General features: G+C 37.5%; 12 non-coding genes across 12 annotated transcripts; all 12 read right to left on the reverse strand.

Annotated features, from left to right (window-relative positions):
- Positions 1-1,935: 1,935 nt before the first annotated feature.
- Positions 1,936-2,007, reverse strand: Trnap-agg (transfer RNA proline (anticodon AGG)). Its single transcript has one exon. It is a non-coding gene; the product is annotated as a tRNA-Pro (tRNA).
- A 607-nt stretch (positions 2,008-2,614) lies between these two features.
- Trnap-agg (transfer RNA proline (anticodon AGG)) lies at positions 2,615-2,686 on the reverse strand. The gene has a single exon. It is a non-coding gene; the product is annotated as a tRNA-Pro (tRNA).
- A 3,308-nt stretch (positions 2,687-5,994) lies between these two features.
- Trnap-agg (transfer RNA proline (anticodon AGG)) lies at positions 5,995-6,066 on the reverse strand. The gene has a single exon. It is a non-coding gene; the product is annotated as a tRNA-Pro (tRNA).
- A 594-nt stretch (positions 6,067-6,660) lies between these two features.
- Positions 6,661-6,732, reverse strand: Trnap-agg (transfer RNA proline (anticodon AGG)). Its single transcript has one exon. It is a non-coding gene; the product is annotated as a tRNA-Pro (tRNA).
- Positions 6,733-7,326: 594 nt separating this feature from the next.
- On the reverse strand, positions 7,327-7,398 carry Trnap-agg (transfer RNA proline (anticodon AGG)). The gene has a single exon. It is a non-coding gene; the product is annotated as a tRNA-Pro (tRNA).
- Positions 7,399-7,992: 594 nt separating this feature from the next.
- Positions 7,993-8,064, reverse strand: Trnap-agg (transfer RNA proline (anticodon AGG)). Its single transcript has one exon. It is a non-coding gene; the product is annotated as a tRNA-Pro (tRNA).
- A 594-nt stretch (positions 8,065-8,658) lies between these two features.
- Trnap-agg (transfer RNA proline (anticodon AGG)) lies at positions 8,659-8,730 on the reverse strand. Its single transcript has one exon. It is a non-coding gene; the product is annotated as a tRNA-Pro (tRNA).
- Positions 8,731-9,990: 1,260 nt separating this feature from the next.
- Trnap-agg (transfer RNA proline (anticodon AGG)) lies at positions 9,991-10,062 on the reverse strand. The gene has a single exon. It is a non-coding gene; the product is annotated as a tRNA-Pro (tRNA).
- Positions 10,063-10,656: 594 nt separating this feature from the next.
- Positions 10,657-10,728, reverse strand: Trnap-agg (transfer RNA proline (anticodon AGG)). Its single transcript has one exon. It is a non-coding gene; the product is annotated as a tRNA-Pro (tRNA).
- Positions 10,729-11,322: 594 nt separating this feature from the next.
- Trnap-agg (transfer RNA proline (anticodon AGG)) lies at positions 11,323-11,394 on the reverse strand. The gene has a single exon. It is a non-coding gene; the product is annotated as a tRNA-Pro (tRNA).
- A 594-nt stretch (positions 11,395-11,988) lies between these two features.
- Trnap-agg (transfer RNA proline (anticodon AGG)) lies at positions 11,989-12,060 on the reverse strand. The gene has a single exon. It is a non-coding gene; the product is annotated as a tRNA-Pro (tRNA).
- Positions 12,061-13,333: 1,273 nt separating this feature from the next.
- Positions 13,334-13,405, reverse strand: Trnap-agg (transfer RNA proline (anticodon AGG)). The gene has a single exon. It is a non-coding gene; the product is annotated as a tRNA-Pro (tRNA).
- Positions 13,406-14,239: the final 834 nt, after the last annotated feature.

Genomic DNA, 14,239 nt, shown 5'->3' on the forward strand with positions numbered 1-14,239 from the left:
CAACTTGTTCATGGTCTTACGTGAAATATCCATCACACAGAACACAAAAAATGTTGTTTTTTCTTCAAAACATTCATAACATGAATGTTGGATATTATTTCTTGAATTGTCAAGTCAACCATACAATCCAAGCCACGAAAAAGCTCAACCAAAATATTTTTCAGCAATTGTCAGTTAATTGGTTATTACCCTTTACAGTAGAATATAGCCGTATGCAAAAATTTGCGATAAGCAATTGGGCCTGTGCGGGAGTTTAACCTGGGACATCTCGCACCAGAAGCGAGAATCATACTAATAGACCAACAGGCCAGGATATCATTGAAACCTCCGATTGTGTCATTATATGGAGGGAGGATTACTGAATATTTGTAGGAAAGAGGTTACAAATAACTTCCTCATGGGCAATGCATACAGACAAATCGGAGTGTAATGTTGATTTGTAAAATGTAAAGTAACATTTTTGAAACGAATCCATAAAGCAACTCTGTCAAGAATTCATTTCGAGAATGGTCATTCCAGCGATAGTAAATGCTTCGCCGAATCTTATGACACTTACCAATTATGTGTGGTTTGTAGTTGGGCCTGTCTGGGAGTTGAACCCGGTACCTCTCGCACCCTAAGCGAGAATGATACCACTAGACCAACAGGCCATACGAATCATCTAAAACATTTAGGCAACAACTTGTTCATGGTCTTACGTGAAAGATCCATCACACAGAACACAAAAAATGTTGTTTTTTCTTCAAAACATTCATAACATGAATGTTGGATATTATTTCTTGAATTGTCAAGTCAACCATACAATCCAAGCCACGAAAAAGCTCAACCAAAATATTTTTCAGCAATTGTCAGTTAATTGGTTATTACCCTTTACAGTAGAATATAGCCTTATGCACAAATTTGCGATAAGCAATTGGGCCTGTGCGGGAGTTTAACCTGCGACATCTCGCACCAGAAACGAGAATCATACTTATAGACCAACAGGCCAGGATATCATTGAAACCTCCGATTGTGTCATTATATGGTGGGAGGATTACAGAATATTTGTAAGAAAGAGGTTACAAATAGCTTCCTCGTGGGCAATGTATACAGACAAATCGAAGTGTAATGTTGATTTGTAAAAATGTAAAGTAACATTTTTGAAACGAATAGATAAAGCAACTCTGTCAAGAATTCATTTCGAGAATGGTCATTCCAGCGATAGTAAATGCTTCACCGAATCTTATGACACTTACCAATTATGTGTGATTTTTAGTTGGGCCTGTCTGGGAGTTGAACCCGGGACCTCTAGCACCCTAAGCGAGAATGATACCACTAGACCAACAGGCCATACGAATCATCTAAAACATTTAGGCAACAACTTGTTCATGGTCTTACGTGAAAATCCATCACACAGAACACAAAAAATGTTGTTTTTTCTTCAAAACATTCATAACATGAGTGTTGGATATTATTTCTTGAATTGTCAAGTCAACCATACAATCCAAGCCACGAAAAAGCTCAACAAAAATATTTTTCAGCAATTGTCAGTTAATTGGTTATTACCCTTTACAGTAGAATATAGCCTTATGCACAAATTTGCGATAAGCAATTGGGCCTGTGCGGGAGTTTAACCTGCGACATCTCGCATCAGAAACGAGAATCATACTAATAGACCAACAGGCCAGGATATCATTGAAACCTCCGATTGTGTCATTATATGGTGGGAGGATTACTGAATATTTGTAAGAAAGAGGTTACAAATAGCTTCCTCGTGGGCAATGTATACAGACAAATCGAAATGTAATGTTGATTTGTAAAAATGTAAAGTAACATTTTTGAAACGAATCCATAAAGCAACTCTGTCAAGAATACATTTCGAGATAAGTCGTTCCAGAGATAGTAAATGCTTCACCGAATCTTATGACACTTACCAATTATGTGTGATTTTTAGTTGGGCCTGTCCGGGAGTTGAACCCGGGACCTCTCGCACCCTAAGCGAGAATCATACCACTAGACCAACAGGCCATACGAATCATCTAAAATATTTAGGCAACAACTTGTTCATGGTCTTACGTGAAATATCCATCACACAGAACACAAAAAATGTTGTTTTTTCTTCAAAACATTCATAACATGAATGTTGGATATTATTTCTTGAATTGTCAAGTCAACCATACAATCCAAGCCAAGAAAAAGCTCAACCAAAATATTTTTCAGCAATTGTCAGTTAATTGGTTATTACCCTTTACAGTAGAATATAGCCTTATGCACAAATTTGCGATAAGCAATTGGGCCTGTGCGGGAGTTTAACCTGCGACATCTCGCACCAGAAACGAGAATCATACTTATAGACCAACAGGCCAGGATATCATTGAAACCTCCGATTGTGTCATTATATGGAGGGAGGATTACTGAATATTTGTAAGAAAGAGGTTACAAATAGCTTCCTCGTGGGCAATGTATACAGACAAATCGAAGTGTAATGTTGATTTGTAAAAATGTAAAGTAACATTTTTGAAACGAATCCATAAAGCAACTCTGTCAAGAATACATTTCGAGATAAGTCATTCCAGAGATAGTAAATGCTTCACCGAATCTTATGACACTTACCAATTATGTGTGATTTTTAGTTGGGCCTGTCCGGGAGTTGAACCCGGGACCTCCCGCACCCTAAGCGAGAATCATACCACTAGACCAAGAGGCCATACGAATCATCTAAAATATTTAGGCAACAACTTGTTCATGGTCTTACGTGAAATATTCATCACACAGAACACAAAAAATGTTGTTTTTTCTTCAAAACATTCATAACATGAATGTTGGATATTATTTCTTGAATTGTCAAGTCAACCATACAATCCAAGCCACGAAAAAGCTCAACCAAAATATTTTTCAGCAATTTTTAGTTGATTGGTTATTACCCTTTACAGTAGAATATAGCCTTATGCACAAATTTGCGATAAGCAATTGGGCCTGTGCGGGAGTTTAACCTGCGACATCTCGCATCAGAAACGAGAATCATACTAATAGACCAACAGGCCAGGATATCATCGAAACTTCCGATTGGGTCATTATATGCAGAGAGGATTACTGAATATTTGTAGGAAAGAGGTTACGAATAGCTTCTTCGTGGGCAATGTATACAGAAAAATCGGAGTGTAAAGTTGATTTGTAAAATTGTAAAGTAACACTTTTGAAACAAACCCGTAAAACAACTCTGTCAAGAAGTCATTGTGAGAATTGTCATTCCAGAGATAGTAAATGCTTCACCGGAGCTTATGACACTTACCAATTATGTGTGATTTGTAGTTGGGCCTGTCCGGGAGTTGAAACCGGGAACTCTCGCACCCTTAGCGAAAATCATGCCACTAGACCAACAGGCCATGGGAATCGTCTAGAATATTTAGGCAACAACTTGTTCATATTCTTACGTGAAATATCCACCACACAACACAAAAAATGTTGTTTTTTCTGCAAAACATTCGTAACATGAATGTTGGATATTATTTCTTGAATTGTCAAGTCAACCACACAATCCAAGCTACGAAAAAGCTCAACTATAATATTTTTCAGCAATTGTCAGTTGATTGGTTAGTAACCTTTACAGTAGAATATAGTCTTATGCACAAATTTGCGATAAGCAATTGGGCCTGTGTGGGAGTTTAACCTGCGACATCTCGCACCAGAAGCGAGAATCATACTAATAGACCAACAGGCCAGGATATCGTTGAAACCTCCGATTGTGTCATTATATGGAGGGAGGATTACTGAATATTTCTAGGAAAGAAGTTACAAATAGCTTCCTCGTGGGCAATGCATACAGACAAATCGGAGTGTAAAGTTGATTTGTAAAAATGTAAAGTAACATTTTTGAAACGAATCCATAAAGCAACTCTGTCAAGAATTCACTTCGAGAATCGTCATTCCAGAGATAATAAATGCTGCACCGAAGCTTATGACACTTACGAATTATGTGTGATTTGTGGTTGGGCCAGTCTGGGAGTTGAACCCGGGACCTCTCCCACCCTAAGCGAGAATCATGCCACTAGATCAAGATGCCATAGAAATTGTCTAAAATATTAAAGCAACAACTTGTTCATGGTCTTACGTGAAATATACATCACACAGAAAACAAAAAATGTTGTTTTTTCTTCCAAATATTCATAACATGAATGTTGCATATTATTTTTGAATTGTCAAGTCAACCATACAATCCAAGCCACGAAAAAGCTCAACCAGAATATTTTTTAGCAATTGTCAGTTGATTGGTTATTACCCTTTACAGTAGAATATAGTCTAATGCACAAATTTGCGATAATCAATTGGGCCTGTGCGGGAGTTTAACCTGCGACATCTCGCACCAGAAGCGAGAATCATACTAATAGACCAACAGGCCAGGATATCATTGAAACCTCCGATTGTGTCATGATGTGCAGAGAGGATTACTAAATATTTGTAAGAAAGAGGTTACAAATAGCTTCCTCGTGGGCAATGCATACAGACAAATCAGAGTGTAAAGTTGATTTGTAAAATTGCAAAGTAACATTTTTGAAACGAATCCATAAAACAACTCTGTCAAGAATCATCATTCCAGAGATAATAAAAGCTTCACCGAAGCTTATGACACTTACGAATTATGTGTGGTTTGTAGTTGGGCCAGTCCGGGAGTTGAACCCGGGACCTCTGGCACCATAATCGAGAATCATGTCACTAGACCTACAGGCCATAGGAATCGTCTAAAAAATTTAGGGAACAACTTGTTTAAAGTCTTACGTGAAATATCCATCACACAGAACACAAAAAATGCTGTTTTTTCTTCAAAACATTCCTAACATGAATGTTGGATATTATTTCTTGAATTGTCAAGTCAACCATACAATCCAAGCCACGAAAAAGCTCAACCAAAATACTTTTCAGCAATTGTCAGTTGATTGGTTATTACCCTTTACAGTAGAATATAGCCTTATGCACAAATTTGCGATAAGCAATTGGGCCTGTGCGGGAGTTTAACCTGCGACATCTCGCACCAGAAGCGAGAATCATACTAATAGACCAACAGGCCAGGATATCATTGAAACCTCCGATTGTGTCATTATATGGAGGGAGGATTACTGAATATTTGTAGGAAAGAGGTTACAAATAGCTTCCTCATGGGCAATGCATACAGACAAATCGGAGTGTAATGTTGATTTGTAAAAATGTAAAGTAACATTTTTGAAACGAATCCATAAAGCAACTCTGTCAAGAATTCATTTCGAGAATGGTCATTCCAGCGATAGTAAATGCTTCACCGAATCTTATGACACTTACCAATTATGTGTGATTTTTTAGTTGGGCCTGTCAGGGAGTTGAACCCGGGACCTCTCGCACCCTAAGCGAGAATGATACCACTAGACCAAGAGGCCAAACGAATCATCTAAAATATGTAGGCAACAACTTGTTCATGGTCTTACGTGAAATATCCATCACACAGAACACAAAAAATGTTGTTTTTTCTTCAAAACATTCATAACATGAATGTTGGATATTATTTCTTGAATTGTCAAGTCAACCATACAATCCAAGCCACGAAAAAGCTCAACCAGAATATTTTTTAGCAATTGTCAGTTAATTGGTTATTACCCTTTACAGTAGAATATAGCCTTATGCACAAATTTGCGATAAGCAATTGGGCCTGTGCGGGAGTTTAACCTGCAACATCTCGCATCAGAAACGAGAATCATACTAATAGACCAACAGGCCACGATATCATTGAAACCTCCGATTGTGTCATTATATGGTGGGAGGATTACTGAATATTTGTAAGAAAGAGGTTACAAATAGCTTCCTCGTGGGCAATGTATACAGACAAATCGAAGTGTAATGTTGATTTGTAAAAATGTAAAGTAACATTTTTGAAACGAATCCATAAAGCAACTCTGTCAAAAATTCATTTCGAGAATCGTCGTTCCAGAGATAGTAAATGCTTCACCGAATCTTATGACACTTACCAATTATGTGTGATTTTTAGTTGGGCCTGTCCGGGAGTTGAACCCGGGACCTCTCGCACCCTAAGCGAGAATCATACCACTAGACCAACAGGCCATACGAATCATCTAAAATATTTAGGCAACAACTTGTTCATAGTCTTACGTGAAATATCCATCACACAGAACACAAAAAATGTTGTTTTTTCTTCAAAACATTCATAACATGAATGTTGAATATTACTTCTTGAATTGTCAAGTCAACCATACAATCCAAGCCACGAAAAAGCTCAACCAAAATATTTTTTAACAATTGTCAGTTGATTGGTTATTACCCTTTACAGTAGAATATAGTCTAATGCACAAATTTGCGATAATCAATGGGGTCTGTGCGGGAGTTTAACCTGCGACATCTCGCACCAGAAGCGAGAATCATACTAATAGACCAACAGGCCAGGATATCATCGAAACCTCCGATTGTGTCATTATGTGCAGAGAGGATTACTGAATATTTGTAGGAAAGAGGTTACAAATAGCTTCCTCGTGGGCAATGCATACAGACAAATCAGAGTGTAAAGTTGATTTGTAAAATTGTAAAGTAACATTTTTGAAACGAATCCATAAAACAACTCTGTCAAGAATCATCATTCCAGAGATAATAAATGCTTCAGCGAATCTTATGACACTTACCAATTATGTGTGATTTTTAGTTGGGCCTGTCCGGGAGTTGAACCCGGGACCTCTCGCACCCTAAGCCAGAATCATACCACTAGACCAACAGGCCATACGAATCATCTAAAATATTTAGGCAACAACTTGTTCATGGTCTTACGTGAAATATCCATCACACAGAACACAAAAAATGTTGTTTTTTCTTCAAAACATTCATAACATGAATGTTGGATATTATTTCCTGAATTGTCAAGTCAACCATACAATCCAAGCCACGAAAAAGCTCAACCAAAATATTTTTTAGCAATTGTCAGTTGATTGGTTATTACCCTTTACAGTAGAATATAGTCTAATGCACAAATTTGCGATAATCAATGGGGTCTGTGCGGGAGTTTAACCTGCGACATCTCGCACCAGAAGCGAGAATCATACTAATAGACCAACAGGCTAGGATATCATTGAAACCTCCGATTGTGTCATTATGTGCAGAGAGGATTACTGAATATTTGTAGGAAAGAGGTTACAAATAGCTTCCTCGTGGGCAATGCATACAGACAAATCAGAGTGTAAAGTTGATTTGTAAAATTGTAAAGTAACATTTTTGAAACGAATCCATAAAACAACTCTGTCAAGAATCATCATTCCAGAGATAATAAATGCTTCACCGAATCTTATGACACTTACGAATCATGTGTGATTTTTAGTTGGGCCTGTCCGGGAGTTGAACCCGGGACCTCTCGCACCCTAAGCGAGAATCATACCACTACACCAACAGGCCATACGAATCATCTAAAATATTTAGGCAACAACTTGTTCATGGTCTTACGTGAAATATCCATCACACAGAACACAAAAAATGTTGTTTTTTCTTCAAAACATTCATAACATGAATGTTGGATATTATTTCTTGAATTGTCAAGTCAACCATACAATCCAAGCCACGAAAAAGCTCAACCAAAATATTTTTTAACAATTGTCAGTTGATTGGTTATTACCCTTTACAGTAGAATATAGTCTAATGCACAAATTTGCGATAATCAATGGGGTCTGTGCGGGAGTTTAACCTGCGACATCTCGCACCAGAAGCGAGAATCATACTAATAGACCAACAGGCCAGGATATCATCGAAACCTCCGATTGTGTCATTATGTGCAGAGAGGATTACTGAATATTTGTAGGAAAGAGGTTACAAATAGCTTCCTCGTGGGCAATGCATACAGACAAATCAGGGTGTAAAGTTGATTTGTAAAATTGTAAAGTAACATTTTTGAAACGAATCCATAAAACAACTCTGTCAAGAATCATCATTCCAGAGATAATAAATGCTTCACCGAATCTTATGACACTTACGAATTATGTGTGATTTTTAGTTGGGCCTGTCCGGGAGTTGAACCCGGGACCTCTCGCACCCTAAGCGAGAATCATACCACTAGACCAACAGGCCATACGAATCATCTAAAATATTTAGGCAACAACTTGTTCATGGTCTTACGTGAAATATCCATCACACAGAACACAAAAAATGTTGTTTTTTCTTCAAAACATTCATAACATGAATGTTGGATATTATTTCTTGAATTGTCAAGTCAACCATACAATCCAAGCCACAAAAAAGCTCAACCAAAATATTTTTTAACAATTGTCAGTTGATTGGTTATTACCCTTTACAGTAGAATATAGTCTAATGCACAAATTTGCGATAATCAATGGGGTCTGTGCGGGAGTTTAACCTGCGACATCTCGCACCAGAAGCGAGAATCATACTAATAGACCAACAGGCCAGGATATCATCGAAACCTCCGATTGTGTCATTATGTGCAGAGAGGATTACTGAATATTTGTAGGAAAGAGGTTACAAATAGCTTCCTCGTGGGCAATGCATACAGACAAATCAGAGTGTAAAGTTGATTTGTAAAATTGTAAAGTAACATTTTTGAAACGAATCCATAAAACAACTCTGTCAAGAATCATCATTCCAGATATAATAAATGCTTCAGCGAATCTTATGACACTTACCAATTATGTGTGATTTTTAGTTGGGCCTGTCTGGGAGTTGAACCCGGGACCTCTTGCACCCTAAGCGAGAATCATACCACTAGACCAACAGGCCATACGAATCATCTAAAATATTTAGGCAACAACTTGTTCATGGTTTTACGTGAAATATCCATCACACAGAACACAAAAAATGTTGTTTTTTCTTCAAAACATTTATAACATGAATGTTGGATATTATTTCTTGAATTGTCAAGTCAACCATACAATCCAAGCCACGAAAAAGCTCAACCAAAATATTTTTTAACAATTGTCAGTTGATTGGTTATTACCCTTTACAGTAGAATATAGTCTAATGCACAAATTTGCGATAATCAATGGGGTCTGTGCGGGAGTTTAACCTGCGACATCTCGCACCAGAAGCGAGAATCATACTAATAGACCAACAGGCCAGGATATCATCGAAACCTCCGATTGTGTCATTATGTGCAGAGAGGATTACTGAATATTTGTAGGAAAGAGGTTACATATAGCTTCCTCGTGGGCAATGCATACAGACAAATCAGAGTGTAAAGTTGATTTGTAAAATTGTAAAGTAACATTTTTGAAACGAATCCATAAAACAACTCTGTCAAGAATCATCATTCCAGAGATAATAAATGCTTCAGCGAATCTTATGACACTTACCAATTATGTGTGATTTTTAGTTGGGCCTGTCCGGGAGTTGAACCCGGGACCTCTCGCAATCTAAGCCAGAATCATACCACTAGACCAACAGGCCATACGAATCATCTAAAATATTTAGGCAACAACTTGTTCATGGTCTTACGTGAAATATCCATCACACAGAACACAAAAAATGTTGTTTTTTCTTCAAAACATTCATAACATGAATGTTGGATATTATTTCTTGAATTGTCAAGTCAACCATACAATCCAAGCCACGAAAAAGCTCAACCAAAATATTTTTTAACAATTGTCAGTTGATTGGTTATTACCCTTTACAGTAGAATATAGTCTAATGCACAAATTTGCGATAATCAATGGGGTCTGTGCGGGAGTTTAACCTGCGACATCTCGCACCAGAAGCGAGAATCATACTAATAGACCAACAGGCCAGGATATCATCGAAACCTCCGATTGTGTCATTATGTGCAGAGAGGATTACTGAATATTTGTAGGAAAGAGGTTACATATAGCTTCCTCGTGGGCAATGCATACAGACAAATCAGAGTGTAAAGTTGATTTGTAAAATTGTAAAGTAACATTTTTGAAACGAATCCATAAAACAACTCTGTCAAGAATCATCATTCCAGAGATAATAAATGCTTCAGCGAATCTTATGACACTTACCAATTATGTGTGATTTTTAGTTGGGCCTGTCCGGGAGTTGAACCCGGGACCTCTCGCACCCTAAGCCAGAATCATACCACTAGACCAACAGGCCATACGAAACATCTAAAATATTTAGGCAACAACTTGTTCATGGTCTTACGTGAAATATCCATCACACAGAACACAAAAAATGTTGTTTTTTCTTCAAAACATTCATAACATGAATGTTGGATATTATTTCCTGAATTGTCAAGTCAACCATACAATCCAAGCCACGAAAAAGCTCAACCAAAATATTTTTTAGCAATTGTCAGTTGATTGGTTATTACCCTTTACAGTAGAATATAGTCTAATGCACAAATTTGCGATAATCAATGGGGTCTGTGCGGGAGTTCAACCTGCGACATCTCGCACCAGAAGCGAGAATCATACTAATAGACCAACAGGCTAGGATATCATTGAAACCTCCGATTGTGTCATTATGTGCAGAGAGGATTACTGAATATTTGTAGGAAAGAGGTTACAAATAGCTTCCTCGTGGGCAATGCATACAGACAAATCAGAGTGTAAAGTTGATTTGTAAAATTGTAAAGTAACATTTTTGAAACGAATCCATAAAACAACTCTGTCAAGAATCATCATTCCAGAGATAATAAATGCTTCACCGAATCTTATGACACTTACGAATTATGTGTGATTTTTAGTTGGGCCTGTCCGGGAGTTGAACCCGGGACCTCTCGCACCCTAAGCGAGAATCATACCACTAGACCAACAGGCCATACGAATCATCTAAAATATTTAGGCAACAACTTGTTCATGGTCTTACGTGAAATATCCATCACACAGAACACAAAAAATGTTGTTTTTTCTTCAAAACATTCATAACATGAATGTTGGATATTATTTCTTGAATTGTCAAGTCAACCATACAATCCAAGCCACGAAAAAGCTCAACCAAAATATTTTTTAACAATTGTCAGTTGATTGGTTATTACCCTTTACAGTAGAATATAGTCTAATGCACAAATTTGCGATAATCAATGGGGTCTGTGCGGGAGTTTAACCTGCGACATCTCGCACCAGAAGCGAGAATCATACTAATAGACCAACAGGCCAGGATATCATCGAAACCTCCGATTGTGTCATTATGTGCAGAGAGGATTACTGAATATTTGTAGGAAAGAGGTTACAAATAGCTTCCTCGTGGGCAATGCATACAGACAAATCAGAGTGTAAAGTTGATTTGTAAAATTGTAAAGTAACATTTTTGAAACGAATCCATAAAACAACTCTGTCAAGAATCATCATTCCAGAGATAATAAATGCTTCAGCGAATCTTATGACACTTACCAATTATGTGTGATTTTTAGTTGGGCCTGTCCGGGAGTTGAACCCGGGACCTCTCGCACCCTAAGCCAGAATCATACCACTAGACCAACAGGCCATACGAATCATCTAAAATATTTAGGCAACAACTTGTTCATGGTCTTACGTGAAATATCCATCACACAGAACACAAAAAATGTTGTTTTTTCTTCAAAACATTCATAACATGAATGTTGGATATTATTTCCTGAATTGTCAAGTCAACCATACAATCCAAGCCACGAAAAAGCTCAACCAAAATATTTTTTAGCAATTGTCAGTTGATTGGTTATTACCCTTTACAGTAGAATATAGTCTAATGCACAAATTTGCGATAATCAATGGGGTCTGTGCGGGAGTTTAACCTGCGACATCTCGCACCAGAAGCGAGAATCATACTAATAGACCAACAGGCCAGGATATCATCGAAACCTCCGATTGTGTCATTATGTGCAGAGAGGATTACTGAATATTTGTAGGAAAGAAGTTACAAATAGCTTCCTCGTGGGCAATGCATGCAGACAAATCAGAGTGTAAAGTTGATTTGTAAAATTGTAAAGTAACATTTTTGAAACGAATCCATAAAACAACTCTGTCAAGAATTATCATTCCAGAGATAATAAATGCTTCAGCGAATCTTATGACACTTACCAATTAGGTGTGATTTTTAGTTGGGCCTGTCCGGGAGTTGAACCCGGGACCTCTCGCACCCTAAGCCAGAATCATACCACTAGACCAACAGGCCATACGAATCATCTAAAATATTTAGGCAACAACTTGTTCATGGTCTTACGTGAAATATCCATCACACAGAACACAAAAAATGTTGTTTTTTCTTCAAAACATTCATAACATGAATGTTGGATATTATTTCTTGAATTGTCAAGTCAACCATACAATCCAAGCCACGAAAAAGCTCAACCAAAATATTTTTTAGCAATTGTCAGTTGATTGGTTATTACCCTTTACAGTAGAATATAGTCTAATGCACAAATTTGCGATAATCAATTGAGCCTGTGCGGGAGTTTAACCTGCGACATCTCGCACCAGAAGCGAGAATCATACTAATAGACCAACAGGCTAGGATATCATTGAAACCTCCGATTGTGTCATTATGTGCAGAGAGGATTACTGACTATTTGTAGGAAAGAGGTTACAAATAGCTTCCTCGTGGGCAATGCATACAGACAAATCAGAGTGTAAAGTTGATTTGTAAAATTGTAATGTAACATTTTTGAAACGAATCCATAAAACAACTCTGTTAAGAATCATCATTTCAGAGATAAAAAATGCTTCACCGAAGCTTATGACACTTACGAATTATGTGTGATTTGTAGTTGGGCCAGTCCGGGAGTTGCACCCGGGACCTCTGGCACCCTAATAGAGAATCATGTCACTACACCAACAGGCCATGGGAATCGTCTAAAACATTTAGGGAACAACTTGTTCAAAGTCTTACGTGAAATATCCATCACACAGAACACAAAAAATGTTGCTTTTTCTTCAAAACATTCATAACATGAATGTTGGATATTATTGCTTGAATTGACAAGACAACCATACAATCCAAGCCACGAAAAAGCTCAACCAAAATATTTTTCAGCAATTGTCAGTTGTTTGGTTATTACCCTTTACAGTAGAACATAGTCTTATGCACAAATTTGCGATAAGCAATTGGGCCTGTGCGGGAGTTTAACCTGCGACATCGCGCACCAGAAGCGAGAATCATATTAATAGACCAACAGGCCAGGATATCATTGAAACCTCCGATTGTGTCATTATATGGTGGGAGGATCACTGAATATTTGTAAGAAAGAGGTTATATATAGCTTCCTCGTGGGCAATGCATACAGGCAAATCGGAGTGTAATGTTGATTTGTAAAAATGTAAAGTAACATTTTTGAAACGAATCCATAAAGCAACTCTCTCAAGAATTCATTTCGAGAATCGTCATTCCAGAGATAGTAAATGCTTCACCGAAGCTTATGACACTTACCAATTATGTGTGATTTTTAGTTGGGCCTGTCTGGGAGTTGAACCCGGGACCTCTCGCACCCTAAGCGAGAATCATACCACTAGACCAACAGGCCATACGAATCGTCTAAAATATTTAGGCAACAACTTGTTCATGGTCTTACGTGAAATATCCATCACACAGAACATAAAAAATGTTGTTTTTTCTTCAAAACATTCATAACATGAATGTTGGATATTATTTCTTGAATTGTCAAGTCAACCATACAATCCAAGCCACGAAAAAGCTCAACCAAAATATTTTTTAGCAATTGTCAGTTGATTGGTTATTACCCTTTACAGTAGAATATAGTCTAATGCACAAATTTGCGATATTCAATTGGGCCTGTGCGGGAGTTTAACCTGCGACATCTCGCACCAGAAGCGAGAATCATACTAATAGACCAACAGGCCAGGATATCATTGAAACCTCCGATTGTGTCATTATGTGCAGAGAGGATTACTGAATATTTGTAGGAAGGAGGTTACAAATAGCTTCCTCGTGGGCAATGCACACAGACAAATCAGAGTGTAAAGTTGATTTGTAAAATTGTAAAGTAACATTTTTGAAACGAATCCATAAAACAACTCTGTCAACAATCATCATTCCAGAGATAATAAATGCTTCACCGAAGATTATGACACTTACGAATTATGTGTGATTTGTAGTTGGGCCAGTCCAGGAGTTGAACCCAGGACCTCTGGCACCATAATCGAGAATCATGTCACTAGACCTACAGGCCATAGGAATCGTCTAAAATAATTTGGGAACAATTTGTTTAAAGTCTTACGTGAAATATCCATCACACAGACACAAAAAATGCTGTTTTTTCTTCAAAACATTCATAACATGAATGTTGGATATTATTTCTTGAATTTTCAAGTCAACCATACAATCCAAGCCACGAGAA

The sequence above is a fragment of the Hydractinia symbiolongicarpus genome, chromosome 7 (genome assembly GCF_029227915.1).
Source record: "Hydractinia symbiolongicarpus strain clone_291-10 chromosome 7, HSymV2.1, whole genome shotgun sequence".
In the NCBI taxonomy this organism is placed as follows: domain Eukaryota; kingdom Metazoa; phylum Cnidaria; class Hydrozoa; order Anthoathecata; family Hydractiniidae; genus Hydractinia; species Hydractinia symbiolongicarpus.